This window comes from Vicugna pacos, chromosome 1 (genome assembly GCF_048564905.1).
Source record: "Vicugna pacos chromosome 1, VicPac4, whole genome shotgun sequence".
In the NCBI taxonomy this organism is placed as follows: domain Eukaryota; kingdom Metazoa; phylum Chordata; class Mammalia; order Artiodactyla; family Camelidae; genus Vicugna; species Vicugna pacos.
This window is the reverse complement of record NC_132987.1, coordinates 81,374,447-81,398,019: the sequence shown is the minus strand read 5'-3', so window position 1 is coordinate 81,398,019 and position 23,573 is coordinate 81,374,447. Positions and strand designations below refer to the sequence as shown.

Genomic DNA, 23,573 nt, shown 5'->3' with positions numbered 1-23,573 from the left:
TATTGCAGATCAGGGCATCCCTCAGTAACCTCTTCAGGCAAAGTAGTGTGTAGGCAGGTCAGATGTCATTAAAATCACTCCTGAAAATACACTAAACAAAAGTTTGTTGGGAATTTTAAGACAAAGTAACATCAGATAGATCTCAAAACTAGTTTCACCAAAAAGAATTTTTAAACCTTTGAAAACCAAAAGATTAAGTTCCTTTTCATTGGTCAGGATGTTAAAGAACACATCTCTTTAATTATGCCCAGAGTACAAAATAATATTCATCATAGCTTTTGTAGGTTAAAAAAAGTGAAAAGAACGAACAGCAACCACACACACACACACACACACACATCCACACGTACGATTTATTGAGATTTAAGGATGTAATTTGGAACTTTCTGTTTCAAAACAGTTTTTAAAGTCTAGTAAAATTTCTCCTTTGTTTTCCACCTACTCTATCACATTAGAGCCCTGTCACTCTGCATCAGGCATGCTTATAGCCATCCATACCTTTTCCTGCTAATAATGCCTTGAGATGATAACTCATCCATTTATCTAGATTAATATTCACTTTCCTTCAAGTTGATAAATCGAAATTAGGTTCTTTGGGATTCATCTGCTCTATTGATGCTGAACATACGAGGAGATTCAAGGATGTGCCAAGGATGATTTTTAAAGCGAGGATTATTTCTGCTTGTGAAACAAGACTTAGGTACTAAGTCCTCTTAGAATTTTTTGTTGTTGTTGTAATCTGACCCAGCTAAAATGTGGAAAGTTTTGATTATATTGAAATCAAAGGGTTTTGTTTAACAAAGGTAACCATAAGAAGTATATGGAAGGGTGATAGGAAGACTATATTTCAATATCAAAATAAAGCATGAGATGTATAGATAGCGAGAATATTTAAGGAACTCTTTTAGCAGTAGGTTACTCAAGAGAAGAGAGAGCTTAGAAAATGAAAAGGAATTCAGAGAGGTGGAAATCGGAAAAACCAGTGAGCATTTGAAGAGCTGTCTTGCTATCCATCAGGGAAGTACAAGTTAAAGCACACCTTGAATTCTCCAGACTGGCAAAAATTAGAAAGTCACATGATATCTAAGCCTAGTGAGGATAGGGCAAAATGGAATCCCAAGGGCACGTCTGTTGGAGGTACCCATGTTACAGGGCAATGTGGCAGTATCTAGTGTGATTAAGTTGCCTGTGATCTAGTTCTAATTTCTGGGTATAGTCTTTCAAGACTGTGTAAGAGCAGTGGGATGTTCACACCCACACTTGGGTGATAGCAAGAACTGGAAGGCACGCAATGACTATCACTGCTTGTAACAATAGGAAAAATAGAGTGATATTAGGGGCACAAGACAACTTGAACGCTCACCAACAGTGCTATGATAGCAGTGCTATAATAAAGGATGTAACACTATCTCCTAAATACTTGAATGATAGATGGGCAGAACCTACGTTAACTAGTACTAAAAAGTGCTTTTGTGGGAGTTGGGCTTGGAAGAGAACAAAGAAAGAGAAGCATTTAGTAAAAGACAAGTAGATAAGTATTTAAATCAATTACGGGATAAGGATGAGTAACTCAATCGGAGTATGCATTCCAAAAAAGGAAATGGACAAATAAACAACCCTCTGCCGATGCTGTCCTCTCTCCCTTCATGCGACTTCTGTGATACACTAGGTTTGGTGGGCTAAGATTCTGAAGGGTTTTTGAAAAGAGAGGAGGATTCTGTGATCTCTAAAAGTCTTGTCTAAAGATCTTTGCTGCTTATTCATGACTGGCTTTCAGGCCTCTGACGAGTCCCACTGACTTCACAAAGATACCATCATCTTCCAGAATACTAAACTAGGATTGGTCTATTTAATGCCTCTATTATTTGGTGACTCCAAGTGCCATGATTCTGAGAGGTAACCACTGTCACATGTTCCAATGCACAACTCCTTTTGGATGATATACTGAACCTGAGAAAGAGCATAGACATAGTATTGGCCTCCAGATGTATTAGAGTTTGAATTGTAGCCATCACGTACCAGATATGAAATTAAAAACAGGCTTTTTATTTTTAAGAGTGAAATATTGCCATCTAGTTTATTTTCTACTGTGTTTGCTGTTAATCATGGCATTTGCAATTCTAATTAGGAAATGGGTGAACTTAGCAAGCAATGTAAATTTGATAAGCATATCCTATGAGGAGATCAAATTATATTTGTAAAGAACCTCATGTACTAATATAAATCATAATTGTATTAATATATTAATAAGTTAATATTAATATATTAAAATCTTAAAATCTTAATAGCTAAGAATTGATTTTTTAAAAATGAAAGTTGTTCTGATTGTCACGAAGGCAAATCTTATTTATTTATGACTGAAAAACATTAGAAGAAAAATACATACAATGTGTTGAAAACTTCATATGTTTGAAAAGATTCCACATGTGGATGTATAAGTGAGAAAAACATGTTTTAATACAGGTAAAAAAAATACTAAGATTGAATTACCTAAAAAAGCAACATATATGACTCTCTGTATAACACCTAAAACTAGTTATGAACTGATGCATAGAAGTTCCAGTGATTTAAAACTGATTGATCTTGACAATGAATATAATCAATGATTGAAAATTGGCTACTTGAAACTGTTTATTTAGAAAAAGTGACTATTGTCTATCAAAAGAAATGGAGTATTGGGTATACGCCAAGATAAAATAATTATATTTTGAGAATTAACAGTAACCTAAATTCAAAGATGACTGATGATCTATAATAATGCTTATCATGCACAAGTGTAATCACCTGATTACTGGGTTGTCAGGGTGCTAACATTCTTTTGAGCTATGTATTTTATTTTATTGAATAAAAGAGTGAGTGTATGAATAAATGTATGGACATACAGATATATAGCTATGTGAAAGCTGAAAATGATAAAAGAAAAAGTTCAGAATCACCTTAAGTGGGAAAAGACATGACTTTATATATCTATCCATCTATCATTACAAATTGAAGAATTTAGGCTACATTTGTATTTGAAAATAATTCTCAATTAAAATTTTAGCTATCACCGCATAGAAAGTTCAGAATCTCACTGAAAATATGGAACTTAGAGCCAACATATTTCCTAAAATGGAAGTAATGGCATAAAGGAAAAATACAATAAAAACTGAGAGCCTTGTAGCACTGGTCTCGTAATTTGTAGTCACTGCAGAAATAAGCTGCATGAGTGATGTAAGGGTTTGTGTCAGAAGGGGCTGTAGCTAATTTTTTAAAAATAATGGTACTGGAAGCATTTATGATATCTATAAAGGCGTTCTATTTTTGAACACTGACAAAGATCAAGGTACAGGATATGTTACACTATTTTGGAGGAATATCAAATGAGAGACCTAGTGTCCTTCCATTTATATAATGCCATAAAATATAAATTTTGTTTAATTTGCTCTTTTAGATTAAATATTAAGAAAACATATTGTTGATAAAATGTTGATGATCCTTAATTTGTACTTCAACTAATATGCTATGTATGACAAACACCCCATATATAATCATGCATTCTGGAATGTACATCTAAAATAGATACCTTGAGTAAAGTTTTTTTTAAAGCATTTCTCCATGATCTGAAGCACAATAAATAATTATTAGATTTATTTATAGGTTTATATCCCTTATCTTGTTTCACCAAGTTTTAAAAAATCTCTTGTAAAGTGTATGTATGAAATAAAGGGTAAGATGAAATTTTAGAGTAAAATGGAGATGGAAAAATAATAAAAATCTGTACAAATAAATTTTGTACACTTGCTACAGATGTATCTCAGAGTGACTCTGTTTAATTGTCATATCAAAAGAAAACATGTGAAATTTTTGTTGGCTTAAAAACCATTTAAAATCAGGTTAATTGTAAATTGTACAGCTTTTCTTGATACCAAGATCTGATAGGAAATTCCCTCAAGGCTCCAACAGGACATTATATTATTGATATTGCTACACCTCCAGTATATATCACTGTGTGTGTGTGTGTGTGTGTGTGTGTGTGTGTGTATCCTACATTCATGTATATATTTTATATTTGTGCAAAATGCAGTAATGGAAATTCTGCTAGAGGGTCATTGCAAAATTAATTAGTACAAATAGATACTCTGGTCTCTGATAACATGACTTCTTAATCCAAGAAAATAATTCAAACTGCCTTCATAGGGTTTCTAACCCCGAGATATGTATCATCACAGGGGTTCCAGTGATGGGATGAAGGCATTTTGTAAAGCACCCAAAATTGTAGTATGTTAATATCGTTATGTATCATTTTAGATTTTCCCTACTTCCAACATACATAACAATCTCAAATAAATTGTAACATACTAAATTTAGAGAACCATTGCACGTCATGTGCTTATTAACTATTTAAATTCTGAATTAGCAAGTATAGTTATGTTCTTTGATAATTTATTACTATTTAATTGTTAGCTTTTAAGTAATTTGCTTTTGGCATCAACCATATCAGAAATGAGGGTCCCTTTATTTTATGGTTTTCATGATACTTTCCTTAAAATTACAGTTTTAGGTAAGTTATATGATTTTCTCCTAGGACCTTCCCTCATAGAATTCAGCATGTGGCTGAAAGTCTTAACTATCATGGAGATTGATTTGCTATGATAAGAGCCATGGATGAATTGTTTATGAACCAATATTTGGAGAAGGATTTCACTGTTCTTCATATTCCTATTGTCTCAATTAGTGACACTTATCAAATCTGTTTCTTCATATAATACCCAGGTATCTGTCTATATAAATCAGCAATGCCATGTAATTCTTACGGTATAAACCATTTTCTCCCTGATCAGACTTTCTACTTGATACTTGGAGGATGTTGGATCTGAATCCACTAACAATCCCAGAGACAAGTGGGATGAAAGGGTGGAGGACAGGACGACTACTGTCCATGCGCAAGGTAACTGCCTCAGGTGAGGTCATTGCAAATCCATCAGGCAAGGCAGAACTTCTGTCACTAGACAGGAGAGGTACTTTTTCTGCTCTTTAAGAGATTTTGTGTGTGTGTGTGATTTGTGGGTTAAAGTCCTTAGATTTATCATAATTCGTCCAAATGTTCCATTCCACTTTCCAGAGATCTAGTCAGTCCCTTAAATTTTATGAGATCTGGCAGGGCTGGTAAATCTATTTATGTTCTAATTTAGCAATCCTTAGGAGAAGTTTCTGCTCTGCTTTTCAGTGTCAGCAGCCCACCCTTGAGTCTGCAAGAGATATGGGATTCTTTTAGGATAAACATGGAGGCTTTCTCATTCTTCATTATTACTTAAGCTGAGAATTTAGAACCTTGAGCTTACCTTTTTTTGTTTTAATGAAATGTTTCTAGTGCCATCAGAATAACCAGCACATTATTTGTGTTACTCATAACTAGATACTGGAACATGGAGACTATCTCCTACGAACACTCACGTCTTTTAGAACTTGTTTAAGAGCTGCAGAAAGATGACTTCTATTTCATTCCTGTCTTTCAAATCTTGCATAAATGCATCTTAGTGGCAGAAACTAAATTGTATCCAGTACCTTAGTCACAAAAAAGTCTGAGGAAAGGCTTTTAGCCCTTGCAATACAGAATGGAGCATGGGGCGGATTTGTTTTACTGTCTTTTCAGCATCACTTGACAAGTTGATTTTTGTCTTTTTAAAGCACTTTCTGCTCTTGCTTTCTGTGTAATAGTATTTTGCTGTTTTCTTTCTTCATGCGTTGCCTGCTATTTCTGAGGATCATTTTCTGGATGAAGTGAATAAGGAAAATGGGGACAGAGGAATAGGTCCATCATCTTTGATATGATGACAGCGAAGATTTCTCTGTATAGGTTTCACTTAGGTTCTAGACTTAAGTCTAGAAGTCTGTGTGTGTGCAAGCACACACGCATACAAATGTGGGGTGGGTTTTAGGAATAACACCAATCTTTTTTCTTTCTTCCTTTCTCCCTTCTTTCTCTTCTGTGGCAACTCTAGAGACCATATGTTGAGGGTGGTAGCATCACAAGATGGAATTCCTTGGCATCCTTGTGTAACTTCTTGAAGGGAGGCCACACCTATCATGAAGAACAATATTGACTGTCTTGTTAAAAATTAATAACTTTCACTTTGTTTTAAGCCATTTAAAACAAAAGAGAGCTTTTAGTCTGTTTGTTTCATGGAAGTTTGAAGTTTATTAGAAAATAATGCTAGAAGGAGACAAGAAAAATGTGGGCATTAGCAATAAAGCGATTATCATGATAGACAATGACATTTAGGTCAACTAAGAGCAAGTGGTATTGATGGATAGTTAGAAAGTGATAGTGTCAATATGTTTATGACATTGACAAGTAATAGGATTGTGAGGGTATTTGACCAAGTGAGAAGAAGTCTATGACATACTGTTTTAAAGTGTATGTTTGCTATCAAGAGTTGATGGAATGTTCATTTTCTTACGGTATCAAGATTGAAGGCATGCTCATCAAAGTGAATGATTGAGGGGATATGAAGGAGAAATGAAAACACCAACTATGTGGAGATCAACAAACTGAGAGGCCAGGGGTTTATAGAGGACCATTTGAGAGATACTCATTTATTCCAATATTTAAAATTTTCTAGTTTTATCAGTAGATGAAACCAGAATAGTAGGAAACTCATATTGGTCCTCTCTGAACACTTTGCTCTTTATATTTTACAGATTTACTTTTGGTGAGGCAAAGATAATGTTGCATATAAAAACATGAGCATTGATGTCAGCCTGCCATCTTCTGATTCCATTCACTAGTGTAGTGGTACTTGGCAATTGGTTTACTCAAGAAATTTTTTTTTCTGATGTAAAAGGAATTTTGAAGATTAAATTAATTCAATGATTTTGAATGTCTTGATTAATAAATTACTATCATTATTGTATAATATTATGCGTTCCTACTTTGCTTGATGACTTGGCATTAAAATTTACCACTAAGTTTACTGTAGGAACAATGGCGAGGACAGTATCCACCACATCATTTATTGTTACCTATGAAACTCCTTACTTTTCACACACACACACAAAACAAAAACAGATATAGACTTGCAGATTGAAATGCCAAAAGAAATTTGCTTCCACTGAAAAACTGTTGTATATTCTCAAATTCTCCACAAATATCATGCTAACAAATGTTCAGTCCCTTTTAGCTTTGGAGACCACATAATTAGAGTCAAAACTGTGGCTTGACTTTAATATAGGAAAAGACTCTGTCAGTATCATATACACACTCCTTTCCCTCCATTAATGATAACCTTTCATCTTATTTTAGATTTAGTATTTATTTATTTATTCTTCCACATATATTACAAGTCACCTCAGTTCTTCTGTGTGTGCTATGTGTGTATTAATAACCTCAATATCCTAGATTTTGAAACCACAAACTGTGGGAAGGAAAACAGAGATCCAGAAGAAAATTTCTACCTCTATAGAAAGTTTTTATTTTAAAACAATAGGGAAGGGTTTTCCACTAAGGACTAGAATGAAGCGATTCTCCTTCTATGGGGGGCAACCCAAGCCTGTGATCTAAACGACTCTTTCTACAGGTCTTGTTTTGATTGAAAGGTTAGTTGTGCATCATCTATTGGCCTTGTTTCTTAATTGGGTCCAATCTATGTTATAATTATTTCTTTACATTGTGATTTCTAGTGTCAGGGAACTTAGAATCTAATGAGGGTTCTAGACCTCTTTTCTCAATTACATCTATATGGATATTTTAATGGTAAAAGGAGATAAAAAATAAGGTTCTATTTCCTAGTCTACAACTGAATCAATCAGGTGTTATTTTAATAATGTCCTATTCCCATCCCTGCAAGTAGAACTTGCTGCATTGCAGCTGAGAAACCATGTTAAGTAGGACACCTATGAGCATCTTTGAGAAACTGCTCAGAGGTTAAATGTTTCTTACTTTTCATACCAGCAAATGATTTAATCTTTGACCTGTAATTTGACATTCTAAGCATTATAGTGTTTTGTATTTTGGTATCAAGCGTGATTAAGTCAATTGGATTTCATCCAATCTTTTATTAATTTTGGTACTGGGAAGGGTGAGGATAGATCATTGAATTTTAAGCCTATGTAAGTTTCAAGGAAGGCAAATACACAGAAGCAAATCAAGGTAGTGCAGTTCCTGTCAGTCCTGACAACAGCTCTGTGAAGTCTCACACATGATATACTGATTTAGGGTACTTACAAACTCTTCCCTTCTGGGCAAATTCATATCTTGTTTTACAAGACACTTGTGTACCTATTGTGTGGAAAATAATACATTCTTAATAGACAAAGAAATGAAAACAAAATATCCCAGGCTTTAAGGAGCATTTCTTATGTGGGTAGTATTACCCAAGTTCAAAGAAAAAAGGTATCTATCATAATGTATACCTGATGAAGTAATTTTTTATGAATTTCTAAGTAATAGAAAACTTTGAATATGTGCCACTTGGGCGTGAGGTAACTTTAGGAAATAAGAGGTCAGGGGCTATTTCAATGAAGAGGTCAGGACTTAAGTCAAGTCAAATTCACCATGTATTTGCTTGATTTTTGAGTTATCTAAAACTTATTCCTACTGTATATTATTCAATATGATTTTCTACTGCATTTGCACATTTACCTACATCTTCTGATTCATTTAGTCATATATTTTAATTCATTCATTAAAGATATATTTAATTCAAATAAGAACTAAGTAAGTGGAGAGGTATTTTATGTTCATGGACAGGAAGACTCCATATTGTCAAGATGTCCATTCGTCCTAACTTAATCTATAGATTCATTCGCAATTTCAATAAAAAATCCAGGCAAGTTTTTTTTTTTTTTTGTATATTGCCAAACTGATTCTTAAGTTTATAAGGAGAGGTAGAGGACTCAGAATAACCAACTCATAAAGTTGGAGCACTGACACTATTTGACTTTAAGACATTCTGCAAAGCAATCAAGGAAGTCTGAGATTAGCAAAAAGTATACAGATAAATCATTGGAACAGAAGAGAGTTGAGAAACAGGCCCCCTCAAATACAGTTATTTTATCTTTGATAAAGAACAAAAGCAGTTCAATGGAGAAGGTAGTCTTTTTAATAAAAGTTTCTGAAACAATTAGATATCCACATATAAAAACAAACAAACAAAAAGAATCTAGACACAGACCTTACAACCTTTCACAAAAATTAACTCAAAATGATTCACAGACCTCAATGTAAAATGCAAACTATAAAACTCCTAGAAGACGATACAGAAGAAAGTCTAAATGACCTTGGGTTTGGTGGTGACTTCTGAGATACAATATCAAAAGCAAGATCCATGAAGGAAGAATTGATAAGATGGACTTAATGAACTCAAATGTAAACTATGGTCTTTGGGTGATAATGGTGCTTCAGTGTTGGCTCATCAGTTGTGATAAATGTACCACTCTGGGGGGGATATGAATAGTAGTGGAGGTGGTGCGTGTGTAGGGCAGGTGATATATGGAAACTCTCTGTATTTTATGTTCAGTTTTGCTGTGGACCTAAAACTGCTCTGAAAGTGTCTATCTAAAAAGATAAAGAAACAATAGCAAATTAAACCTGATGATGAAAGAAAGAAAATGATAAACATAGGATGAAATTAATGAGTTAGAAAACAAGCATTCAATAGAGAAAGTCAGGAAGGACAAAAATTGGTTCTTTAAAAAAAGTAATTAACCCATGGCAAGATATATATATAATCATTAATATATAGCAGATAAAACATCAATGTAAGGAATGCAAAAGAAGATATTTATACTGTCAAATAGTTAATTAGAAATATAATACAAGTATATTATGTTCAATTTTCGATGGATACATTGAAAAATTTAGATGGAGTGGACAATTTCTGGAGAAATACAACTTAGCTGAATTTATATCATAATGAAGAGAATATTGAAAAGACTATTATTCTTTGACGGAAATTTAACCCATAACTAAAAGCTTTTCTTCAAAGAAATCTCTAGACCATATAGCTTTTCCATCCACATAACATTACTCAAAGCTTTAGTAAATAGAAAAACAGATCATTATATCCTATTTATTTTATGAGACCAACATAAGATGAATACAAAAACTTGCCAAGGATATTACCGGAAAGGAAAATTATAAGACAATCATCTTGCAATCTTAAATATAAGATGTGAACTATTGCAAACAAACTTAGAGCTAACTAGGTATCATATGTATAAGTGTCCTTTTATCCATGTAAATAAATCTGGTCACTACTCTGAGAATAATGGGTTTGGAGGGTTTTAAGAAAAGAGGAAATATGTATTATTCCATAGACGCCCTATGACATAGTAGAAAAATTCATATCTGTTAAGTTTCTTTCATTCAATATTTTACACCCTGGTGAGGAAATAAAAGCCATTATTGTAAAAGAACACTTTAAACATCAATATTAAGTAATGCAGACTGCTAGAGTATAGGAATTTATTGACTCAGTGTGGTATTTAGAAGTCGGAAAATTCTTTGTGAATAGAAGAAGAGGTAATGAATGGACTTTATTGTACATAACCTTAGCTGATATATATATTTAACTAGTTGGAGAATAGAAGAAAGTTTATTCCTGGAAGAGAAAAATAATATGAGCAGATGGAGTAAAGTGGTAATTAACTGTGGGCTGTGAAGCCATAGCTCCTAGGGTAATGCCTCACACATTAGAGACCTTCAGTACACTTAAAAAACTTTTTTTTAAATTGAAGTATAGTTGATTTACAATATTGTGTTGTTTTCTGGTGTACAGCATAGTGATTCAGTTATACATAAATTCTTTTTCATTATAGGCTATTATAAGTTATTTAATACAGTTCCCTATGCTATACAGTAGGACCTTTTATCTGGTTTATATATAACGGTTAGTATCTACAAATCTCAAACCCTCCATTTATCCCTGCAACCCTTCCTTTACCCCCAGGTAACCATAAATTTGTTTTCTATGTCTGTGAGACTATTTCTGTTTTGTAAATAAGTTCATTTGTCTTACATTTTTTTAAAGATTCCACATATAAGTGATATCATATGGCATTTTTACTTTCTCTTTCTGGCTTAGTGACAGTCTCCAGGTCGATCCACGTTGCTGCAAATGGAATAATTTCATTTTTTTTATGTCTAAGTATTGAATTATATGTATGCAATTTATTTATCCAGTCCTCCATCAATGGACATTTAGGTTGCTTTTATGTCTTGGCTATTGTAAATAGTGCTGCTATGAACGTTGGGGTGCATGTAATTTTTTGAATTAGAATTTCCTCTGGATATATGCCCACGAGTGGGATTGCTGGATCATATGCTAAGTCTATTTTTAGTTAGTTTTTTTTTTTTAAGGAATCTCCACACTGTTTTCCATAATGGCTACATCAAATTATATTCCCACCAACAGTGTAGCAAGGTTCTCTTCTCTCCACACCCTCTCCAGCATTTATTGCTTGTGGACTTTTCAATAATGAATGTGAAGTGATACCTCATTGTAGTTTTGACTTGCATTTCTCTAATAGTTAGAAATATTGAACATTTTTTATGTGCCTACTGGCCATCTGTATGTCTTTACTGAAAAAATGTTTGGGTCTTCTGCCCATTTAAAAAAATTTTTTTATGTTTGTTTTGTTTTTTGTTCTTGAGTTGTATGGCTGTTTGTATATTCTGGAAATCAAGCCCTTGTCAGTCACATCATTTGCAAATATTTTCTCCCATTCCTTAGCTTGTCTTTTCCTTTTGTTTATACTTTCCTTTCCTATGCAAAATCTTTTGAGTTTGATTAGGTCTCATTTGTTTATTTTGGCTTTTATTTCTGTTGCCTTAGTAGATTGCCCTTGGAGAACACTGCTAAGATTCACATCAGAGATTGTTTTGCCTATGTTTTCTTCTCAAGGTTTATAGTGTCTTGTCTTAATGTTTAAGTCTTTAAACCATTTTGAGTTTATTTTTGTGTATGGGGTGAGAGAGTGTTCTAAGTTCATTGATTTACATGCAGCTGTCCAACTTCCCCAGCACCAACTTCAGAAGAGGCTGTCTTCTCTCCATTGTATATTCTTGCCTCCTTTGTTGAAGATTAATTGACCATAGTTGTGTCGGTTTATTTCTGGTCTCTATTCTGAGCCATTCATCTATATGTCTGTTTTTGTGCCAATATCACGCTGTTTTGAATATTGTAGCTTTGTAATATCATCTGATGTCTGAGAGGGTTATTTATCCAGCTTTGTTCATTTTCTTCAGTATTGCTTTGATGATTCTGGGTCTTTTGTGATTCCATATAAATTTTTGGATTATTTGTTCTAGTTTTGTGAAAAATGTCCTAGGTAATTTGACAGGGATCACATTAAATCTGTAGATTGTTTGGGGTATTATGGCCATTTTTACAATATTAATTCTTCCAATCCAAGAGTATGAGTTATCTTTCTATTTCTCTTCTATTTCTAATCATCTTTAATTTCCTTAATCAGTGTTTCATAGTTCTTTGCTTATAAGTCTTTCACCTCTTTGGTTAGGTTTATTCTTAAGTATTTTATTTTATTTTGAATATATATATATACATTTTTTATCGATTTATAATCATTTTACAATGTTGTGTCAAATTCCAGTGCAGAGCACAATTTTTCAGTTATACATGAACATATATATATTCATTGTCACATTTTTTTCTCTGTGAACTACCATAAGATCTTGTGTATATTTCCCTGTGCTATACAGTATAATCTTGTTTATCTGTTCTACAATTTTGAAATCCCATCTATCCTTTCCCACCCTCCACCCCCTTGGCAACCACAAGTTTGTATTCTATGTCTATGAGTCTATTTCTGTTTTGTATTTATGCTTTGTTTTTTTGTTTTTGTTTTTTAGATTCCACATATAAGCGATCTCATATGGTATTTTTCTTTCTCTTTCTGGCTTACTTCACTTAGAATGACATTCTCCAGGAGCATCCATGTTGCTGCAAATGGCATTATGTTGTCAGTTTTTATGGCTAAATAGTATTCCATTGTATAAATATACCACTTCTTCTTTATCTAGTCATCCGTTGATGGACATTTAGGCTGTTTCCATGTCTTGGCTATTGTAAATAGTGCAGCTATGAACATTGGGGTGCATGTGTCATCCTGAAGTAGGGTTCCTTCTGGATATAAGCCCAGGAGTGGGATTCCTGGGTCATATGGTAAGTCTATTCCTAGTCTTTTGAGGAATCTCCATACTGTTTTCCATAGTGGCTGCACCAAACTGTGTTCCCACCAGCAGTGTAGGAGGGTTCCCCTTTCTCCACAGCCTCTCCAGCATTTGTCATTTGTGGATTTTTGAATGATGGCCATTCTGACTGGTGTGAGGTGATACCTCATTGTAGTTTTGATTTGCATTTCTCTGATAATTAGTGATATTGAACATTTTTTTCATGTGCTTATTGATCATTTGTATGTCTTCCTTGGAGAATTGCTTCTTCAGGTCTTTTGCCCATCTTTGGATTGGGTTGTTTGGTTGTTTCTTATTAAGTCGTATGAGCTGCTTATATATTCTGGAGATGAAGCCTTTGTTAGTTTCATTTGCAAAGATTTTCTCCCATTCCGTAGGTTGTCTTTCTGTTTTACTTATGGTTTCCTTTGCTGTGCAGAAGCTTGTAAGTTTCATCAGGTCCCATTTGTTTATTCTTGCTTTTATTTCTTCTAGGAGAAAATTTTTGAGATGTATATCAGATAATGTTTTGCCTATATTTTCCTCTAGGAGGTTTATTGTATCTTGTCTATGTTTAAGTCTTTAATCCATTTTGAGTTGATTTTTGTGTATGGTGTAAGGGAGTGTTCTAGCTTCATTGTTTTACATGCTGCTGTCCAGTTTTCTCAACACCATTTGCTGAAGAGACTTCTTTATTCCATTGTATATTCTTGCCTCCTTTGTCGAAGATGAGTTGACCAAAGGTTTGTGGGTTTATTTCTGTTCCATTGGTCTATATGTCTGTTTTTGTACAAATACCATGCTGTCTTGATGACTGTAGCTCTATAGTATTGTCTGAAGTCTGGGAGAGTTATTCCTCCAGCCTCTTTCTTTCTCTTCAATAGTGCTTTGGCAATTCTAGGTCTTTGATGGTTCCATACAAATTTTATTATGATTTGTTCTAGTTCGGTGAAGTATGTCCTGGGTAATTGGATAGGGATTGCATTAAATCTGTAGATTGCCTTGGGCAGGGTGACCATTTTAACAATATTGATTTTTCCAATCCAAGAGCATGGGATATCTTTCCATTTTTTTAAATCTTCTTTAATTTCCCTCATAAGTGGTTTATAGTTTTCTGTGTATAATTCTTTCACCTCCTTGGTTAGGTTTATTCCTAGGTATTTTATTACTTTGGGTGCTATTTTAAAGGGGATTGTTTCTTTACTTTCTTTTTCTGTTGAGTCATCATTAGTGTAAAGAAATGCAACTGATTTTTGAACATTAATCTTGTAACCTGCTACCTTGCTGAATTCTTTGATCAGCTCTAGTAGTTTTTGTGTGGACCTTTTAGGGTTTTCTTTATATAGTAACATGTCATCGGCATATAGTGACACTTTCACCTCTTCTTTTCCAATTTGGATCCCTTTTATTTCTTTCTCTTGCCTGATTGCCGTGGCTCGGACTTCCAAGACTATGTTGAATAGGAGTGGTGATAGTGGGCATCCTTGTCTTGTCCCAGATTTTAGTGGGAAGCTTTTGAGCTTTTCACCGTTGAGTACTATGCTGGCTGTAGGTTTGTCATATATAGCTTTTATTATGTTGAGATGTGTTCCCTCTATACCCACTTTGGTAAGAGTTTTTATCATAAATGGGTGTCGACTTTTATAAAATGCTTTTTCTGCATTGATTGAGATGATCATGTGTTTTTTGTCCTTTCTCTTGTTGATGTGATGTATTAGATTGATTGATTTGCGTATGTTGAACCACCCTTGTGTCCCTGGGATGAACCCGACTTGTTCATGATGTATAATCTTTTTTATGTGTTGTTGGATTCTATTTGCTAAAATTTTGGTGAGGATTTTGGCGTCTATGTTCATCAGTGATATTGTCCTATAATTCTCTTTTTTGGTAGTGTCTTTGCCTGGTTTTGGTATCAGGGTGATGGTGGCTTCATAGAATGAGTTTGGGAGTGTTCCCTCCTTTTCAATCGTCTGGAAGAGTTTGAGAAGGAGTGGTATGAGTTCTTCTTTGTATGTTTGGTAGAATTCCCCGGTGAAGCCGTCTGGTCCTCGAGTTTTATTTGTAGGGAGGTTTTGTATTGCTATTTCGATTTCATTTCTAGTGATCGATTTGTTGAAGTGGTCAGTTTCTTCTTGATTCAGTCTTGGTGGACTGTATGTTTCCAGAAGCTTGTCCATCTCCTCTAGGTTATCCAGTTTGGTTCCACATAGTTTTTCATAATATTCTCATATGATATTCTGTATTTCTATTTTATTTGTTGTAATTTCTCCATTTTCCTTTCTTATTTTGCTAATTTGTGCTCTCTCTTTTCTCTTCTTTGTGAGTTTGGCCAGAGGTTTATCAACTTTATTTACTTTTTCAAATAACCATCTTTTGGTTTGATTGATTTTTTCCTATGGTCTTTTTAATCTGTATTTTATTTATTTCCTCCTTGATCTTTATTATTTCCTTCCTTCTGCTGCCTTTTGGGGTTTTTTGTTCTTCTTTTTTAGTTCATTCATCTGGTGGGTTAAATTGTTTATTTGAGATTGTTCTTTTTTGAGGAAGGCCTGTATGGTATAAACTTCCCTCTTAGCACTGCCTTTGCTGTGTCCCATACATTTTTTGTGGTTGTTCTTTCATTTTCATTTGTCTCAAGGTATTTTTCAATTTCAGTTTTGATTTCCTTATTGACCCATTGGTTTTTTAATAACATATTGTTTAATATCCATGTTTTCCTTTTTTTCTCCTTTGTTTCTCTGTTGTTGATTTCTAGTTTCATAGCATTGTGATCAGTAAAGGTGCTTGAGATAATTTCTATCTTCTTAAAATTGCTGAGGTTTCTTTTGTGCGCAAGTACACGATCGATCCTGGAAAATGTTCCATGTGCACTTGAAAATAAAGTATATCCTATTTTTGGGGGGTGTAATGCTCTGAAAATATCCACCAAATCTAATTTTTCCATTGTATTATTTAATTTCTCTGTTGCCTTATTTGTTTTCTGTGTAGTGATGTTAATGCAGTGTTCAAATCTCCAACTATGATTGTTTTATGTACTTAGGTGCTCCTATATTGGGTGCATATATATTAATGAGAGTAATGGCCTCATCTTGTATCACTCTTTTAATCATTATAAAATGTCCTTCTTCATCTTTCTTTATGGCCTTTGTTTTAAGTCTGTTTTGTCTGAAATCAGTACTGCAACACCTGCTTTTTTGGCTTTTCCATTTGCATAGAATATCCTTTTCCATCCTTTCACTCCCAATCTATATGTGTCCTTCTCCCTACAGTGGGTTTCTTGTATGCAGCCTATTGAAGGTTCTTGCTTTATTATCCAGTCTGCCACTCTATGTCTTTTGACTGGAGCATTTAGTCCATTAACATTTACAGTAATTAATGATAGATGTGTGTTTATTGCCATTTTGAACTTACCTTTGCAGTTATTTGGTCTTTCCTCTTTCTTTCCTTTTCTTTTTGTGGTTTGGTAATCTTCCTTTGTATTATCATGGATTTTATTTAGTTTTTGTGACTCCCTTGTAAATTTTTTGCTTGTGGTTACCCTTTTCTGTAAGTCTATTAGCCCATTACTATATCTCAAACCCACCATACCGAAAACAAAAAATTTTTAAAAAAAGAAAGAAAAAAAATTCTGTATTTTCTTGCTTCCCTCTCCCACTCTTAATGATTTAAATGTCTTCTTTTACAATTTTGTGTTTATTTTATTTGTAATTCATGAGTTATCACCTTTCCAGTTATGATTTTCTCATTTCTGTAGCATCCTGCTTCTTTTCTATTTAGAGTAGACCTTTCAATATTTCTTTTAGCATGGGTTTAGTGTTGCTAAACTCTTGTAGTTTTTGCTTGTCTGTGAAATTCTATATCTCTCCTTCTATCCTAAAGGATAGCCTTGTTGGATAAAGTCCTAGGCTGCATCTTTTTTTCATTCAGGACTTTGAATATATCTTGCCACTCCCTTCTGGCCTGTAGTGTTTGTGTAGAGAAATCAGCTGAGAGCCTTATGGGGGTTCCCGTGTAATTCACTCTTTGCTTTTCTCTTGTTGCCCTTAGGATCATTTCTTTATCCTTGACTCTGGCCATCTTGATTATGAAATGTCTTGGTATGGGTATGTTTGGGTTCTTCCTGTTTGGGACCCTTTGAGCTTCCTGTATTTGGATATCTGATTCCTTCTTTAGGTTTGGGAAGTTTTCAGTCATGATTTCTTCAAAAACATTTTCAATCCGCTTTGATCTTTCTTCCCCTTCTGGGACCCCTATTGTGCGAAGATTGTCACACTTTATGTTATCCCATAGGTCCCTTATGTTGCTTTCATTTGTTTTTATTTGTTTATCTTGCAGTTGTTCTGATTGGGTGCTTTCTGTTTTCCTGTCTTCTAGGTCACTAATTCATTCCTCTGCATTATCTACTCTGCTTTGCACAGACTTTAAGTCTGATCTCATCTCAGCCAATGAGTTTACCAGTTCTGCTTGGTTCTTCTTTATAGCTTCAATTTCATTTTTGATACATTTTATATCTCTAAACACTATCTCTTTTAGTTCCTTCAATACTTTGATCACTCCTTTTTTGAAATCTTGATCTAGTAGGCTATCGATGTCTATTTCATTGATCATTCTTTCAGGGGATTTCTCTTGTTCTTTTAATTGGGAGTGGTTTCTCTGCTTCTTCATCTTGCTCATGTGTCTCTTGTACTGTGGCCTATGGAGTATCAGTTATCTATTGTGGTCCTTAAAGGAGTTTATTTATTTATCTATCTAATGCCTATGTAGGAATAAAACTTAAAAAGTAAAAAAAGAGAGAGAGAGAAAGAATTTTAAAGGGGAGAAAAAAAGGTTTGGAAACAGTGTATAATCAATTATAGAAGCACAATTTGAATCGGACTACCTTTCAAGTTGAGACATCTTTTTTTTCCCTAAAAACCCTTAAAAAAAAAAGGAATAAAGATCAAAACCAAAAGAAATGAAAATGAAATCAGGTGGATTTTATTTTTTAAAAAATAATAATAATGTAACTACTTTAACAAAAAAATTTAAAAAGGAATTAAAACTAGAAGCATATACAATTGTGTAGAAAGTAGAAATTAAAAAGGTAATAGAAAATAGAACAGATTTTAAAAAAAAGATAGAGATATTTTAAGAGAAGGGAGGAAAAAAAGGCCTGAAAATAGTGTATAGTCAATTATAGAAGAGCAATTTGAATTAGAGTAGCATTCGTATTGAGATCTTTTTAAAAATCCTCAAAAAAAAAAGGAAAAAAGATCAAAAAATGACACCTGAAACCCATTTACCCAACAACAGGAGATCAAACCCAAAAGAAGTGAAAATGCAATCTTGTAAATTCTCTTTAAAAAACAATATAACTACTTTAAGAGAAAAACCCAAAAGGAATCAAAACTAGAAGCACACACAATTGTCTAGAAAGAAAAATTCAAAAAGGAACCAAAACTCGAAGCATACACAACCTTCCAGAAATTAGAAATCAAAAAGGTATTAAAAAATAGAACAGACAAAAAAAAAAAAAAGATATGATAGAATTCCGAAAAAGGGCAGGAAAAAAAAAAGGCCTGAAAACAGCATACAATGAACAACTGAAGAGTAAGTTGAGGCAGAACAGCAATCGGGTTGAGATGTCTCCCAAAAAGCTCCAAAATAGGACAAAAGAGGAAAAAAACACATTTGAAACCTGTGTACAATCAACATCAGGCGATCAAAACCAAGAGAGAAAAATGACACAACGTGGATCTTTCAAAATAACCACCTTACCATTTTAAAAGAAAAATTAAAAAGGGACCAAAACAGGGAGGATACAACTGTTTAAAAAGCAAAAATCAAAAACGTAACAGAATACAACAAGCAAAAACAGATCAAAAAAAACCAAAAAGGGGAGGGAGTGTTCTCCTGGAGACTGTGTGCTCTTAATGAGAAGTCTTTCTGTCTTCGCCCTGTTTCGAGAGCTTGGCTTGTTGTTTCCCGAGGCCCTCTGTTGGCGCCCTCGTCTGTGCTGCTCCCAGTGCCTGTCGGCAAGCAGATCGCGCCCCCTCCCAGCACAGCGTTCCTGCCGGAAAGGTGGGGGGGGGCACCCGCCGTCTCCCGGCGCCGGTCACTCTGCAGCTCAGCGCCACCACGCGCTCTGACCGCAGGTGGGCCGGGAAGACCGCCGAACAGTCCCGCCCCTGCGCCGTGTCCAAGCTCAGCTCCTTGTTTGTTCTGGCGCGAACTTTTGCTAGGCACCAGGGCGGAAGGATCCTATCTGATTTGGGCTACAAACAAGTTGCTGTCTGGCCTCTGAGGCTGCCAAGCCCCCGCCTCTGCCCCCACCTGGGTGCCAAGCGCTGGAGGATATGGCGGCTGTGCCTGAGCCCCACCTGTCCTCACGGAAAACCTTCCCTGGGTTTTCAGAGATGGGGATACGCACCCTTTCCCCCAGGGCACATCAGCCGTGCTGTTTCATGGAGGGCCCAGGTTGTTCTGCCCTGTGCACCCACTCATCCACATCGTGTAGCCCCTGCAGTCCCCCAGGGCTGCCTCAGCGCAGCCGTCCCCATCCTGCACCTGGCTCTGGCAGCCTATCCTGGCCCCAGGTCCCAGCTCGGGTCTTGGGCTGGGTGTTGCAGGGACCCTCTGCCGGTTGAACCCAGTTCTGTCAGTCAAGGGCTGCTCCATACAGATCCAAGCCTCAGAGGCTCCCCTTCTGTCCCGCTGGCCTCTCAGTTGGAGAGGGGAGACCCAGTGAACGAGGGCCTGTCCTCTTTTGCCGCTCCCTCCTTGTGGGACCGGTCCCGCACCGTTTAGCCTTTTCATCTTCCTTTTTTTTTTTTCCTTTTTCCTACCAGATTTTTGGCATCTTTATATTTTGAAGAGGACAGTGTTCTGTCGGAGTTCCACAGGTGCTCTGGTTGGCTGAGTGGGTCCGTAGATGTGAGTCTTGGTGTATCTGTGGGAGAGGGTGAGCTGCGTGCATCCTACTACTCCGCCGTCTTAGCCTTCTCCCAGTATTTTATTTTTTGATGCAATTTTAAAAGGGATTTTTAAACTTTCCTTTTCTGATATTTCATTGTTACTGTAAACAAATGCAACTGATTTCTGAATGTTAATTTTGTATCCTGCTACCTTGATGAATTCTTCTGTTAGCTCTAGTACTAGTTTTTGTATGGAGTCTTTAAGGCTTTCTATATATAGTATCATGTCACATGCGTAGAGTGACAATTTTAGCTCTTCTCTTCCCCAGTAACTGAATTCATCCAGGCAGCAGGGACTCCTCCAATATGCTAGAGGGGCTACGTTGAACACACAAGTGGGAAAGTGAGGCCACAAAGCACTGAAAGGAGAATCTCAAAACACAATTCTTCCTGATCATTTACTTGTACCCATTATTATTTCTTTTCTTCTGCTTGCTTTGAATTTAATTTGCTCCTTTTCCAGTTTTCTAAGATGGAAACTTTTTCTTACTTTTCTAACATATGCATTCAGTCCTATAAATTCCCCTCTAAGGACTGCCTTCACTGCATCCCATGGATTTCATTGTCATTTAGTTCAAAATAGTTTTTAATTTTTCTTGAGAGTTTTTTCTTTGACCTCAAAGAAGAATGTTCTTTAATATCTCTATTTTGGGATTTTCCACTTATCTTTCTGTTAATAATGTCTAATTTAATGTCATTGTGGTCTGAGAGTAGACATTGCATGATTTCTACACTTTTAAATTTGCTAAGGGGTGTTTTATGGTCCATAATGTGGCCTGTCTTGGTAAATGTTTCATATGAGTTTGACAAAAATCTGTATTCTGCTGTTATTGTTGTATAAGCTAGTCAATAGGTGTCCATTATATCTAGTTGATTGATGGTATTGTTGAGTTCAACTATGTCCAGACTCATTTTCCATCTGCTGAATCTGTTCATTTTTGATAAAGGGACACTGAAGTCTTTGACTATAATAATGGATGCATCTGTTTCTCTTCGCAGTTTTTTTAGTTTTTACATCATGTATTTTGACATTCTGTTGTTGGGTACACACACATTAAAAATTGTTACATTTTCTTGGAGAATTAACCTCTTTATCATTTTGTAAGGCCCTTCTTTAATCCTGCTAACTTTCGCTACTTTAAAGAGTGCTTTGTCTAACATTAATAGACATACTCTTACTTTTTCATGTTAATGTTAGCATGGTATGTTTTACTCTATTCATTTACTTTTAACACACTGATCACCATGGCACCCAAATTTGGGTGACAGTCATATTTCCTCAGGGGCACGTGATCTATAGTGAGTGATCAATGTGTTAACACTTACGTGTCTTTATACTAAAGTGGGTCTCTCATAGACAACACATAGTTGGGTTTTATTTCTTGACAATCTGTCCTTTAATTTATAAATGTAAACTACAAACATTGAAAGTGCTCATTGATATAATTGAATGAATATCTACCATATTTGTTAGTATTTTTCTATTTGTCACTTTTATTCTTTATTCCTATTTTTGTCTTCCACTCTTTTTCTGTCTTTTGTGCTTTTAATCAAACTTTTTATATGATTTTCCTTTTTCTTAGCACGTTCATTATACTTCTGTTTTTACTTTTTTTAATGGTTGCAGTATACATTTACAGCTAATCCAAGTCTACTTTTAAATAACACTATACTGATTCATAGGTAGAGAGTACCTTATAATGACAAAATAATCCTTATTCCTTCCTCTGTCCCTTTTATCATTGCTGTCATTTATTTCACTTATACATAAGCTCATATAAATATACATAAGTACACGTGATTGAGTACACTGTTATCATTATTATTTTGAACATACTGTTAGCTACTAGATCATTAAGAATAAGAAAAATAGACTTCTTAACTTTACCTTTACTTACTGCTTCTCTGAGGCTCTTCATTTTTTATATAGAGCTGAATTTCTGCCCTCTTTCATTTACCTTCATTAATTTTTTTTTTTTAACATTTCCCCACAAGGTCTTCTACTGTCATTACTGTCATTATTGTTTCAAACATTTCTTCTGTTCCTTTCTCTCTTTTCCTTCTGGAATTCTCATTAGGCACTATGTTATACCTTTTTTTTAGTTCTTTCACATTTTTGGATATTTTATTTGTTCTGTTTTTTTTTTTTTCCTTTCTTTCTCTCTTCAGTTCTTTTTCTTGCTGCTCTTCAGTTTCAGTGGTTTCTAGTAAGATATCCTCAGGTTCAGAGACGCTTTTCTCAGCTGTATCCAGTCTACCAATAATCCTACTAAATATTCATTTTTCTTTTCTCTTAGTGTTTTTTTTTAAAATCTATCCTTCTCTCTCTAATTTTTTTTTGATTTTTTGTTAGAATTTCCATCTCTCTGCCTCTATTGCCCATAAGTTTTTGCGTTTTGTACTTTACGCATTGGAGTCCTTAGCATCTTATCCACAGTTCTTTTAAACCTCTGATAATTCCCACATCTCTGCCATACCTTAGTCTGGTTCTGATGCTTATTATTTCTTTTCAGACTTTGGCTTCTGTCTTTTAGTATGTCTTCTTGCTTAGTAACTGAACATGATGTACTTGGTAAAGGGAACTGCTGTAATTAGGCCTTGGGTGGGGGGGGGAAGTGTTTTAAAAGTAGGTTTTGATCTTTTAGTGAGTTTGTAGCACTGAACTGTGAACTTCACATATGCTTCTCAGTTTTTAGCTTCTCTTCACTGGGGCAAGATGGCTAGAGTGGGCTGTATTTGGGTATAGCCTTTCTTTAACATTGGAAGGCTACAGGGAGCTGGAATTGGAGTTTTCCTTCCCCCAGGTCAATTAAACTCTGATTAACCTCAGCCAGTCAGGCTCTAGCTAAACAGTTTCACCTGAGGGCAGGTATTTAAAGCCAAACAGTTGGGGGAGCTCTGGCGTTTTTCAAAATGGCTCCTTTTCCTTTCCTCCTGTCAGAAGCACAGGAGGTTTTTCTCTGCAATTCCCTGTGAGAACCTGGTCCACCTCCTGGAGGTAAGATGCAAAAGTGTGTGGTTCCACTGATGTTAAAGGCCAAAGGCAGTCTTTTATTTCAGTGTTGCGTTTTCCCATTTAGCAGAGAAACTGAGGTGCAGGGTGTTTTGTATCATTTATTTTACCTGAAGGATGTCCTTCAATATGTGTTGTAAATGGTATTGAATTCTCTATTTTACTTGTCTGTGAAAGTTGTTCTTTAGCTTTCCTTATTAAAAAAATGTTGCATATTTCCTGGGTTGATGTTTTTCTTTAAGAACTTGAGAGACGCTACTTGGCTATCTTTTGCGTAAAAATTGAGTTGAATGTGGGTTGTATTGTAGATGTAGTTACCCTTAGCGCTTTTTTTTTTGCTTCACCTTTTTTGTTTTTTCAGAGTTACCTTTGCATAGGGTGCAAGTTGGCTTATCAGAGGGTTTTTATCAATCTCCTGTTCTCCTATTACCTT

The 23,573-nt window shown here is 35.1% G+C and overlaps 1 long non-coding RNA gene across 1 annotated transcript in view; it reads left to right on the top strand.

The window, feature by feature from the left end:
- The window catches only part of LOC116277658 (uncharacterized), a 66,519-nt gene that overhangs the window by 9,654 nt on the left and 33,292 nt on the right, over positions 1-23,573 (top strand). The window contains exon 3 of the long non-coding RNA XR_012075041.1: positions 4,824-4,930. This is a non-coding gene — a long non-coding RNA (uncharacterized lncRNA). The remainder of the gene's footprint in view (positions 1-4,823; positions 4,931-23,573) is intronic.